This window comes from Oncorhynchus masou, chromosome 23, assembly GCF_036934945.1.
Source record: "Oncorhynchus masou masou isolate Uvic2021 chromosome 23, UVic_Omas_1.1, whole genome shotgun sequence".
In the NCBI taxonomy this organism is placed as follows: Eukaryota; Metazoa; Chordata; class Actinopteri; order Salmoniformes; family Salmonidae; genus Oncorhynchus; species Oncorhynchus masou.
Genome location: NC_088234.1, coordinates 17,505,481 through 17,515,998, shown reverse-complemented (window position 1 = coordinate 17,515,998; position 10,518 = coordinate 17,505,481). Strand labels below are relative to the sequence as shown.

General features: G+C 42.3%; 1 non-coding gene across 1 annotated transcript; it reads left to right on the top strand.

The window, feature by feature from the left end:
• Positions 1–4,190: 4,190 nt before the first annotated feature.
• On the top strand, positions 4,191–4,273 carry trnal-cag (transfer RNA leucine (anticodon CAG)). The gene has a single exon. It is a non-coding gene; the product is annotated as a tRNA-Leu (tRNA).
• Positions 4,274–10,518: the final 6,245 nt, after the last annotated feature.

Genomic DNA, 10,518 nt, shown 5'->3' with positions numbered 1-10,518 from the left:
CACACACACACACACACACACACACTTCGAATCATTAATGTTTGTCACCTTTTCACTTACCTGAAATGTTTTGCTCAAATAAATCGAATTTAATTGCATAATTTTTAACAGTCTGGTAGAGATAAATATTAAAGCCAACTTTTAAAATAACAAATAGGTACATTTAATTTCAGTTCCAAATCATTCAGAGTAATTGAACTCGACTTGGAATGTACATTTATATTAAATTATTATTATGTTAAAATTCGATCTAATTATTAAATGGGAACGGAATTGAGTGAAAATAATGGAATTGAACACAACACCAAATATAATCTGAAGCTTCATGTGGTGCACCTTATTTGTTTTAAGGGACGCAGGTTGCCTAATTCGATATCTTTTAATGAATGAATTCGTCATAAATAATTAAATGTGCAAAACTAACAATATATTCAGCAACAGTGTCCTGGCTGGCACTCTGCTGGTTGACAGTCTACTTGTGGTCTCTACTGGAAAAGAGCAGGGAACGCAACAGGTGGCAGAACATAGAGTTAGAGCACCACCTACAGGCCTCCCAGCAGTAGGACCGTAGTCTCTGTGCTCCAGTCTAGCAGTGGACAAGCACAAATGCAGCAGACATGTTGCCAGTTCTAGAACAGTTGTGGAATTCCATACTGTACAGATGTGTTATTTCTTATTTGTTTGTGTGTGCATGTACTGCAAACGGCTCGATATTATATCATGTCAATATCACATCGTATCGAAATCCCCTATCCAAATGTACTGTGTTTATTTATTTTTATTTAACCTTTATTTAACTAGGCAAGTCAGTTAAAGAACAAATTCTTATTTACAATGACGGCCTACCAGAAGGCAAAGGGTCTCCTGAGAAGAGAGACAACACAACACCACATAAAAAGAGACCTAAGACAACAACATAGCAAGGCAGCAACACATGACAACACAGCATGGTAGCATCACAACACATGGTACAAACATTATTGGGCACAAACAACAGCACAAAGGGCAAGAAGGTAGAGACAACAATACACCATGCAAAGCAGCCACAAGTGTCAGTAAGAGTGTCCGTGATTGAGTCTTTGAATGAAGAGATTGAGATAAAACTGTCCAGTTTGAGTGATTGTTGGAGCTCGTTCCAGTCGTTAGCTTCAGTGAACAGAAAATACAAGCGACCGAGGGATATGTGCGCTTTGGGGACCTTTAACAGAATGTGACTGGCAGAACAGGTGTTGTATATGGAGGATGAGGGCTGTAGTACATTTTACATTACATTTAAGTCATTTAGCAGACGCTCTTATCCAGAGCGACTTACAAATTGGTGAATTCACCTTCTGACATCCAGTGGAACAGCCACTTTACAATAGTGCATCTAAATCATTAAAGGGGGGGGTGAGAAGGATTACTTATCCTATCCTAGGTAGTCCTTGAAGAGGTGGGGTTTCAGGTGTCTCCGGAAGGTGGTGATTGACTCCGCTGTCCTGGCGTCGTGAGGGAGTTTGTTCCACCATTGGGGGGCCAGAGCAGCGAACAGTTTTGACTGGGCTGAGCGGGAACTGTACTTCCTCAGTGGTAGGGAGGCGAGCAGGCCAGAGGTGGATGAACGCAGTGCCCTTGCTTGGGTGTAGGGCCTGATCAGAGCCTGGAGGTACTGCGGTGCCGTTCCCCTCACAGCTCCGTAGGCAAGCACCATGGTCTTGTAGCGGATGCGAGCTTCAACTGGAAGCCAGTGGAGAGAGCGGAGGAGCGGGGTGACGTGAGAGAACTTGGGAAGGTTGAACACCAGACGGGCTGCGGCGTTCTGGATGAGTTGTAGGGGTTTAATGGCACAGGCAGGGAGCCCAGCCAACAGCGAGTTGCAGTAATCCAGACGGTAGATATCTAAGCATCAACCAGTGGGTCTTGCGACAGGTATACAGAGATGACCAGTTTACAGAGGAGTATAGAGTGCAGTGATGTGTCATATAAGGAGCATTGGTGGCAAATCTGATGGCCAATTGGTAAAGAACATCTCGCTGCTCGAGAGCACCCTATCCTGCCGATCTATAAATGATGTCTCCGTAATCTAGCTTAGGTAGGATGGCCATCTGAATCAGGGTTAGTTTGGGAGCTGGGGTGAAAGAGGAGCGATTGCAATAGAGGAAATCAAGTCTAGATTTAAGCTTAGCCTGCAGCTTTGATACGTGCTGAGAGAAGGACAGTGTACCGTCTAGCCAAAAAACATCTCGCCAGAAGGACAGTGTACCATGAGGAAAATGTTTGGAGGTAGCTTAACATTTAAGTGCATTGGGTCAGTAACTGAAAGGTTGCTGGTTCTAATCCCCTGGGTAAATAATATGTCAATGTGCTCTTGAGCAATGTATTTAACCCTCATTGCTCCGGAAAAGAGTGTCTGTAAAGAATGGAAGTGATATGCTTGACCCGTTTAGTTCCAAAATGTTACATTTCATTTTGTTTGTATACAAAAAATGATGCAGAAATAGAGGGACGGACAAATCTGCTTAGAATTCAGGACTCGTGGCATCATTCTGGTTTGGTTTTGTTTTCACCGCACAGCGGAGTCACCGAGGGTTCAGTGGTATCTACAAGGCTGCTCTGTCACATTTAATTATCTCGCTTGTTGTCTCTCTCTCTCTCTCTCTTTCTCTCTTTCCCTCTCTCTCTTTCCCTCCTCCTCCCTGTCTGTCTGTCTGTCTGTCTGTCTGTCTGTCTGTCTGTCTGTCTCTCTCCCTGTCTCTCCTTCTCTCTCTCTCTCTCTCTCCCTCCCTGTCTGTCTCTCTTCCTCCCTTCCTCTACTGTAGTATCTGGTTCACAGCAACATCCTCGATTCCCTTGTTCTAAAATAGTTTATCTTGTCCTTTTCTCATCCTCTTCTCATCCGTACCACACCTCTCTCCTGCACTATCTTTAGGTCTGACCGAGCAATGCCCTCCTCCACTCCTCCCCCCTTCCTCCTCCTCTCCTCCTCCAAGTTGCTTTCCCCCTCCTCCTCTCTCTTCCCCCTTACTCCAGTCGTTTGTCTTGTGCTCTATCTGCCCTGTGGGGTTGGGACCCCATTGACCTTTGGGTGCCCTCTGCAGTGTAGCCTCTCAGTCAGCTGCAGCTGTGGTCCTGCCAAGAGAAGGGATAATCCTATCACACAGTCCTGCTGCTGAGAGAGGCAGGGCAGGTGAAGAACTGTATGTTTGTGTGTGTTTATGTGTGTTTTTGTGTGTGTGTGTGTGTGTTTATGAGTGTGTGTGTGTTCCGCTATGTGTGTTTATCCATGTTCACGTGATGCATCATTATTAATTGTCAACAGATTGAATATAAACTGACTGACAGAGTGTTTGTGAGTGCTATGTAAAATACATTGATCTACTCTCCCCGACCAAACCTGCATTTATGTGGGGCATTAGTCCTAGTACCATGGCTACAGTACGATACGCCAGCCCAGCAGAACAACAACTTGTAAACAGACACAGATGCCAGATGCTGGGCTGAGTGTGTGTCCTCAATCGACGCAAGGCATCAGATCATCATCTCCTAAACCCAGTGAGCTCTGTATTATCTCAGTTAAAATCCACACTGACTATCAACACACAGATGTTGCTGCTCGGTGGCTGTACTGTCCTGGTCCCATTTCTCTCTGTACTGTCCTGGTCCCATTTCTCTCTCTCTCTCTCTCTCTCTCTCTCTCTCTCTCTCTCTCTCTCTCTCTCTCTCTCTCTCTCTCTCTCTCTCTCTCTCTCTCTCTCTCTCTCTCTCTCTCTCTCTCTCTCTCTCTCTCTCTCTCTCTGACAGTTGAAATTAAAGTTCATGCCATTGGGCACAAACAAACATCAGTTCAATATTTTTATTTTTTACCTTTATTTAACTAGGCAAGTCAGTTAATTTAATTCCAAAAATGAATGTAGCAACCGCTGATTGCCCCTTTAAAGCGTTAGCATTGTGCTCATTCATTTACTTTGCACGTTTTTGTTTTATCCCAGTAGAAACACATCTGATTCCAATAGAAGTGGGTCGGCTGTGGAATCGTTAGGTCCTGACTGCTAATAATTCCCTATACATTTATACACTCATAAAACAGTAAAATAGTTTTTGTACAAAAGTGCCGATATTCTGACTCTCAAAGTGATTTACGAAATAGTTCAAGTGATCATAGGAATGATTCACAAATTTGTTTATTGACACATCTACCGATCTTTTCGCATGTCAGGATGGCCGAGCGGTCTAAGGCGCTGCGTTCAGGTCGCAGTCTCCTCTGGAGGCGTGGGTTCGAATCCCACTTCTGACAAGATATTTTGCGGAAATTCTGAGAAATTACAATGAATAATAAAATGAATGGTGCAATGACAGTACACGACTCCATGACACCATGCATGCAGGAACCGCTAAAATAACGTCTTTGCTCTTATTTTAAATATTCGTTTTATTGCATAAAATTAATTCGTGTTACGTACGCATTATGATCATGAGAAATCAATCAAGTTCAGAATTGTAATTAATTCATATTTTGTGTTGTGCAATAACGCAATAATTTGTGATACAGGCCTATCTGAATAAAAGTTTGTGTTGTTCTTATTCTTAATTCGTTTATTTCAACTTATTGACTGAAGTATTTTTTCTGTATAAATTATTAATATTTAAATAAATAAACACATATTTACAAATAACAAAATTGATAACTTACAGAAAACATCTAAAAAAGATTATTATTTCTCTCTATCTTGCAGCAATCGCAAAAATGTAAGACCAGTTTATAAAATAACTGTAAAAATAAAGAATATCATGGAACTTCTCAAAAATGACTATGGACAACCTCTGAACATTTTCTCTAATGGCACTTTTGTCCGCCACAAATTTGTAGAAACATGAATCATTTAGAAATAAGTAGGAACATAAGGTATATATTTTTTTTACATCTAGGCCAGCCATCCTTGCCTATGTTGTTTTCTTTGAGAAAACATAAATATGGATAATAATGTGTGGAATGTCTTTACAAAGATGAGAAAACATACAAAGAGGAGCAAAAAAGCTTGCACCTGCCACTATTTCTAAATTTCCACCTTTTATGCTGATCCTGGGTCAGTTTTGCATTTCCCCCACTAATGGAGAAACTGATCGTAGATGTGTACTTAGGAGGGCAATGTCACCCTACACCAGTGTGGCATTACTGTGCTTTTACTGTGATAATGTCCTCTGCTAATAACATCAGACAGCAAGGATATTATGTGACAATTTCACCTTTATCACCATGCTGTAATCACTGTAACAAAGGTCAGGGTGCCAGACAGAGCTAGAAGTCTGGAGTGCCATGTATCCACAGCAACAGACAGGTCGAGAAGCCTGGAGTGCCATGTATCCACAGCGACAGACAGGTCGAGAAGCCTGGAGTGCCATGTATCCACAGCGACAGACAGAGATAGAAGTCTGGAGGGCCATGTATCCACAGCGACAAACAGAGATAGAAGTCTGGAGGGCCATGTATCCACAGCAACAGACAGAGATAGAAGTCTGGAGGGCCATGTATCCACAGCGACAGACAGAGATAGAAGTCTGGAGGGCCATGTATCTACAGCGACAGACAGAGATAGAAGTCTGGAGGGCCATGTATCTACAGCGACAGACAGAGATAGAAGTCTGGAGGGCCACGTATCCACAGCGACAAACAGGCTAATAACATCAGACAGCAAGGATATTATGTGACAATTTCACCTTTATCACCATGCTGTAATTATGTTACATGTATCCACAGCGACAGACAGGTCGAGAAGCCTGGAGTGCCATGTATCCACAGCGACAGAGAGGTCGAGAAGCCTGGAGTGCCATGTATCTACAGCGACAGACCGGTCGAGAAGCATGGGGGGGCCATGTAACCATCGTTTCCCATGCTTGTTCAATGAACCATAAACAATTAATGAACATGCACCTGCGGAACGGTCGTTAAGACACTAACAGCTTACAGACGATAGAGGCAATTATGGTCACAGTTATGAAAACTTAGGACACTAAAGAGGCCTTTTACTGACTCTGAAAAAAAAACAAAAGAAAGTTGCCCAGGGTCCCTGCTTATCTGCGTGAACGTGCCTTAGGCATGCTGCAAGGGGGCATGAGGACAGCTGATGTGGCCAGGGCAATAAATTGCAATGTCCGTACTATGAGACGCTTAAGACAGCGCTACAGGACGGGCAGCTGATCATCCTCGCAGTGGCAGACCACATGTAACAACAACTGCACAGGATCGGTACATCTGAACATCACACCTGTGGGACAGGTACAGGATGGCAACAACAACTGCCCGAGTTACACCAGGAACACACAATCCCTCCATCAGTGCTCAGACTGTCCGCAATAGGCTGAGAGAGGCTGGACTGAGGGCTTGTAGGCCTATGGGCAGAAATCCACTGTCGCTGGACCACACAGGACTGGCAAAAAAGTGCTCTTCACTGACGAGTCGCGGTTGTGTCTCACCTAGAGTGATGGTCGGAGTCGCGTTTATCGTACTCTGGAGCGGGATCGATTTGGAGGTGGAGGGTCCTTCATGGTCTGGGGTGGTGTGTCACAGCATCATCGGACTGAACTTGTTGTCATTGCAGGCAATCTCAACGCTGTGCGTTACAGGGAAGACATCCTCCTCCCTCATGTGGTACCCTTCCTGCAGGCTCATCCTGACATGACCCTCCAGCATGACAATGCCACCAGCCATACTGCTCATTCTGTGCGTGATTTCCTGCGAGAGAGGAATGTCAGTGTTCTGCCATGGCCAGCGAAGAGCCCGGATCTCAACCCTATTGAGCACGTCTGGGACCTGTTGGATCGGAGGGTGAGGGCTAGGGCCATTCCCCCTAGAAATATCCGGGAACTTGCAGGTGCCTTGGTGGAAGAGTAGGGTAACATCTCACAGCACGAACTGGCAAATCTGGTGCAGTCCATGAGGAGGAGATGCACAGCAGTACTTAATGCAGCTGGTGGCCACACCAGATACTGACTTACTTTTGATTTTGACCCCCCTCCCCCCTTTGTTCAGGGACACATTGTTCCATTTCTGTTAGTCACATGTCTGTGGAGCTGTTCAGGTTATGTCTCAGTTGTTGAATCTTGTTACGTTCATACAAATATTTACACATCTTAAGGTTGCTGAAAATAAGCAGAGTTGACAGTGAGAGGATGTTTCTTTTTTGTTGATATAAATATATTTAATGGTATATTCATTTTAATTTTCTGTTTTATTTGTGTCATTGTCTTTGTGTGTCTGTTTGTAAGTAATGACGCTTTCAATGACGTTCTGTTTCAATGTACTCTACCCAAACAACTGCAGCCCATTCTCACACAAACCTCACCTTTCCCAGAGACAACATAAGTCCTGTAGGGTCCAACCACTTTTAAAGTGGCACTCCAGTCTCGTTTTCACCTAATTTAACAACTGATTTACTTATCAAAAGGACATCTCTCAATAGGTGGTCCAGGTATGTCATGACATGGCACAAGTGGGGGGGTGGGCCTTTCCTCTTTTGTTCTCTTTTGCTCCTCTATGGGTGGTAGCCGATGACATCACGGATTCCCATCAGACCTATTCCTTAAATGCCCTACTCTTTAAAGTTTGCAGTTGTGTAAATATATATATATATTTATTTTTTTCACTAAAACATATTTTCTTACCCTTTAGTGTGTGTGTACTTTACTGTATTTATACTTGCGATAACACTTTTCAACAGTAAAAGCTCAAAAATAGCTGAAGGATCTCTTTAAAGTAGTCCCCATAGGTCAGTCTGTCAGTGCTGGAAGAGTATGAAAGAGTAGGTTATTGTTGTTTTAGGGTTGATTGTTGCAGATTCGAGATGCTTCTTTTTCTTCACGATGCTGCTAACCATTACATGTTGTTGTATTATGAATGTTAACATCAGAGCTGGACCTGAGGTCTCTGCCCTTAACAGATATAGGCCTGGTCCCTGTCAAGCAGTCTACAGATAGAAACAACAGCATCCACTGTAGGGATTATTAATAAATCAAATCTAAGTTGATTTACATAGGCAGGAATAGTCTGAATAATTGGCGTACGTGTGTCAATAACAGAGGGTTCCCCATCCCAAATGTACACTGTGTCATGTTATCTCGAGAATGAGCTTTTAGTTTTTAATGGCAGATCTCTGTTGAGGCTGCAAACAGAGGTCATGGCCTGAGTTAGGGCCTGCGTCCTAAATGGCACCCTATTCCCTATTAAAGGGCACAGCTTTTGATCAAAACCTTATGGGCCATGGCCAAATGTAGTGCACTACATAGGGAATATGGTGCCATTTGGTTCACACATAAAATGTTCCCCTGGTGTAGTACGAAGATACCGGATATGTTTTCTCTTGACAGTGACACTTCGATTTTTCTGTAAATTTAGAAAGACAGTGCCCCCCTTAGAGATGTCAACTGGAGTGCACAATTTCTTACTGAGGGCGGGGATACTTCAGCAAAGTAAAACTACAGTACACTGTTGAGTGGAAGAACATGGCATCTTATTCCCTGTGTTGTGCAACATACTTTCATATGGATTGGAGGTCATTGGGATGTAAGATATATTTTAAGGACAGGCAGAGATGCTTTGGGGGATAAGCATTGAGGATAATGTTAAATCTCTTTAGGCTAGGGGGCAGTATTTTGATGTTTGGATGAAAAACATGCCCAAAGTAAACTGCCTATTTCTCAGGCACAGAAGCTAGAATATGCATATAATTAGATTAGGATAGAAAACTCTCTAAAGCTGTCAAAATATTGTCTGTGAGTATAACATAACTGATATGGCAGGCAAAAACCTGAGGACAATCCATCCAGGAAGTGCTGTTTTTCTGAAACTACTCTTTTCCATTGCAAGCCTATCCTCCGTTTAAAGGGATATCAACAAGATTCCTTTCCCTATGGCTTCCACAAGGTGTGAACAGTCTTTAGACATAGTTTCAGGCTTTTATTCTGAAGAAGGAGTGAGAATGATCACATCGCGTCAGTGAATAGCCAGATGTCATCAGATTTGTGCATGCACGCGCGTTGGGAATGAGACCTTTTCTTTCTCTCTTCTATTGAAAAGGCTACCGTCCGGTTGAAATATTATCGATTATTTATTGTAAAAACAACCTGAGGATTGATTATAAAAAACTTTGACATGTTTCTACGAAGTTTATGAATACTATTTGGAATTTTCGTCTCCCTGTCGTGACCGCACAAGCCTGTGGATTACTGAACAAAACGTGCCAACCAAATGGAGGTTTTAGGATATAAAGAGAATCTTTATCGAACAAAACAAACATTTATTGTGTAACTGGGTGTCTCGTGAGTGCAAACATACGAAGATCATCAAAGGTAAGTGATTCATTTTATTGCTTTTCTGACTTTCGTGACCAATCTACTTTGCTGCTAGCTGTTTTTAATGTTTTGTCTAGCGGGAGAATTTTCCTCAGATAATCGCATGGTTTGCTTTCACCGTAAAGCCTTTTTTAAATCTGACACGCCGGCTGGATTAACAACACGTCAAGCTGTGTTTTGGTGTTTTGCACTTGTGATTTCATGAAAATTAAATATCTTTAGTAATTGAATTTGCAATATTCTGGATGTTGACGAAAATGATCCCACTAAAGGGATCTGAGCGGCAAGAGGTGTTTAAGATCAAATCAAATGTTATTTATCACATGCACCGAATACAAATGAAATGCTTGCTTAGGAGCCCTTCCCAACAATGCAGAGTTTACACAAGAATATATACAGGGAGTACCAGTACCAGATCAATATGCAGGGGTATTTGAGCTAGATATGAATGCAGGGTAAAGTGACAAGGCATCAGGACAGATAATAACAAGAGTAGAAATAAATTTAATTTTCCTAATTTAACTTTTCAGATATCTTAATATCTGACCAATTAGTCTTCTAATTAATGAATCATTCTTTACCTCACGTTAGTCTAAATTCCAAACGTTGAAAGTTGTTGGTTATCTGCACGAACCCAGTCTTTGCTATGAATCATCCATACATCAATTGTCTAAATCATGTATTTATTTACGAACTAACTAATCACAGAAATGCACAAACAACAATATATGGTTACAAGGAAATGGGAAGTGGGTGTGGACTGAGAAGGCCGGGAAAGATAAGAGACACTACACCGTTGATAATTATAATCATTGAAATGCTAATCCTTTGCACATGAACTCCCACTCATTCGGGAATAATTGCAATCAATATACTGTATAGTCTAGTGAGTGTGTATATGGTTTGTATATATAGTCTGGTGAGTGTGTATATGGTTTGTATATTTAGTCTGGTGAGTATACTTGGGGTCAGTGCAAGATATAGTCAGTGCAGATAGTTTGTGTACCATTATTTGACTATTTAGCAGAATCCATGGACTTGTCCTAGTCTTACTAAAGTACACACTATGAAAGTTCATTCACTTCTGGAATAAGTGTGTGAACAACTCCCCATCTTGTAACACTTAATGTCAAGACTTTCAGTTCCCTTCTCTACACACTGTGGCTTGTGTGTCAGTCAAAGGAAGGGAAAGAT